Source organism: Schistocerca cancellata, chromosome 11 (assembly GCF_023864275.1).
Source record: "Schistocerca cancellata isolate TAMUIC-IGC-003103 chromosome 11, iqSchCanc2.1, whole genome shotgun sequence".
Taxonomy (NCBI): Eukaryota; Metazoa; Arthropoda; class Insecta; order Orthoptera; family Acrididae; genus Schistocerca; species Schistocerca cancellata.
The window spans coordinates 50,908,417-50,911,446 of NC_064636.1; positions in this window are offsets into that span (position 1 = coordinate 50,908,417).

Below are 3,030 nucleotides of genomic sequence, written 5' to 3' on the forward strand. Positions count from 1 at the left end.
CAACTCCAGTAATAAATATAGACTTTGAACAGAAGTCTGTAGCTAAGGTAGAATTTTGAAAATTTTTAGGTGTGTCCATTGATGAGATGTTAAACTGGAAGCAACACATTGATGGTCTGCTGAAACGTCTGAGTTCAGCTACGTATGCTATTAGGGTTATTGCAAATTTTGGTGACAAGAATCTCAGTAAATTAGCTTACTATGCCTACTTTCATTCACTGCTTTCATATGGCATCATATTCTGGGGTAATTCATCGTTGAGTAGAAAAGTATTCATTGCTCAAAAACGTGTGATCAGAATAATTGCTGGAGCCCACCCACGGTCATCCTGCAGACATCTATTTAAGGATCCAGGGATCCTCACAGTATATATATTCACTTATGAAAATTATTGTTAATAATCCAACCCAGTTCAAAAGTAATAACAGTGCGCACAGCTATAACACCAGGAGAAAGGATGATCTTCACTAAGCAGGGTTAAATCTGACTTTGGCACAGAAAGGGGTAAATTATGCTGCCACAAAAGTATTTGGTCACCTACCAAACAGCATCAAAAGCCTGACAGATAGCCAACCAACATTTAAAAATAAATTAAAAGAATTTCTAGATGACAACTCCTTCTACTCATTGGCTGAATTTTTAGATATAAATTAAGGGGGGAAAAGACCAACTTCAACATTAGTGTCATGCGATATTTTGTGTAATGTAATATCTTGTACAGACAGCTTTTATTAACCTGACACGTTCCACATGATTACGAAGTGTCGTATTCATGATCTATGGAACAAGTATTAATCTAATCTAATCTGCCTTTTATAGCGATGCTCTATGTTTCCAGGAATTTAGGGTCGATACTGAGAATCGATTTTTAAGCTGAAAACATTTTCGAGTTTCGCTAGTGTAGACGGAGGATGCTAAGTTCACCGGACTTGGATACGATGTGACGTCATTATGACGTATACACGCTAGATCGAAAACGATAGAAACCCTATATCGACTATTCGACTTTTGTGAACTTTCGAGAGGTTGTGACAGGGTAGCGCTGTGGTCTGCGCCATTCGTTTAGAGGTGTTTTGCGTTCCTTACGTTTAAATCGTGTATTGCACTGTGTTTGTGTCCTGTGCGTTGTTTTTCGTTTGATCGTCTCTAATTGTGTGTTCAGCATTCGAGAGACTAATGAGAGAAAAGCTGAAAGAGTTCAGTATCGATGACGACGGGCAATTGCGTGGTTATTGTGAACCTCAAGCAGAAATTGATGTACTTGTGACCCAGCTGAAGTGCGTCGGTTATTCGTACTCGTTGAGAAGCAGCACTCAGCAGCCAAAATCTTTAGGTGCGTCAAGACACCAACCTTTGGTTAAGATTACATTGAGAAATCCACTTCCCCTCGTATTTAATCTCCGGTCGACGATTTTTCTTCAACAATGCCTCATATTTTTCTTTTTAAGTTCGAAATTCAATCATTCTACACACCAGTCATTACTGGACACTAAGGTACCTGTCTCTGCGGTCCGAGTGTAAAATTACTCGGAATTATGGTTGATAAAAGACTATCTTGCGATGGACATATAAATTACTTAGCTAACGAACTTGCACGAGTTCTTTTTCAGCTATATAAATTAAGAAAAAAAAGTCAGCAAGAGTATGCTGCTACAATCTAATATGTACTGACAAGACCAATTGTATGAAACCATACTAAAATATTGATGACAAATAAATATTATTTTCGGCGTAAGCGTTCAATACAACAATCACACAATCTAATCTGGTCGGGACATAAGAAGACTTCACTTTTTTACGAAACGTGTTGTCCGTGGTGTTTTCAAGGCCACGGTCAGGAATATTTCTATTAATGTCCAGCTCTTTTACTTTTATTTTGGCGAAATACATATACGCTGCCACACTGAGCTGTTACCAGAATCGCACGTGTCAAAACAAACCACTAGCTGACGACAGTTTAGAATCTCGAACGTTCGTAAAAGTCGATAGCTGTGTTAATCGACTAAAGTGTATATACGTCATAATTACGTCACATCATATCCAGGTTGGGTAAACTTAGCATCCTCCAGTGTAGACTGCCCCGCGCTGCTTCAGACCCAACCACTGTAGTGGAACCTTTTTGTCGTGGGACGCGGCAGGACGTGGTCTGCTCCTCGCTGTCGCCGCTGCCGTTGGTGTTCCGCGCCGTGACTGATGACGTCCTACCGCCCCCGCACAGGGGGGGAGGGGAGAAACTGTTAACTATTTGCCCCAGACTCTCCCACGTTGGCGGAGTTTACGTTTTTGCACTGCGAATTGTCTGGACGCGAGCCAGCGAGGCACGGAGGTATTTTGCCCGCGACCTCGGCTATTCTCTCTGACCGGCCAGAACAACAACAGCAACAACAACAACAACAAGTACGTTATTCAGGCAATTAAGCCCCGCATGCGATATTAAACTTGCTGCAATCTGCGAGGGTCACCATTCAAGTCTTTACAAAGAGCCGTTAGGGAACACTCTTGAGATGTGCCTTTACATCTACATCTACATCTACGTGACTACTCTGCTTTTTAACAATAAAGTGACTGGCAAAGGGTTCAACGAAGCACCTTCAAGCTGTCTCTCTGCTGTTCCACTCTCGTACGCCACGCGGGAAAAACGAGCACTAAAAATTTTTCTGTGCAAGCCCTGGATTATCTTATTTTATGGTGATGATCATTTCTCCCTAGGTAGGTGGGTGCCAACAGAATGTTCTCGTAATCGGAGGAGAAAACTGGTCATTGAAATTTCATGAGAAGATGCCGTCGCAAAGAAAAACGCCTTTGTTTTAATGATTGCCACTCTAATTCACGTATCATGTCTGTGGCACTACCTCTCCTATTTCGCGATAATACAAAACGAGCTGCCCTTCTTTGTACTTTATCGATGTCATCCGTCAGTCCCACCTGGTGCGGATCCCGCACCGTAGAGCAATACTCCACAATAGGGCGGACAAGCGTGGTGTAAGCAGTCTCTTTCGTAGATCTGTTGCACTTTCTAAGTGTTCTGCC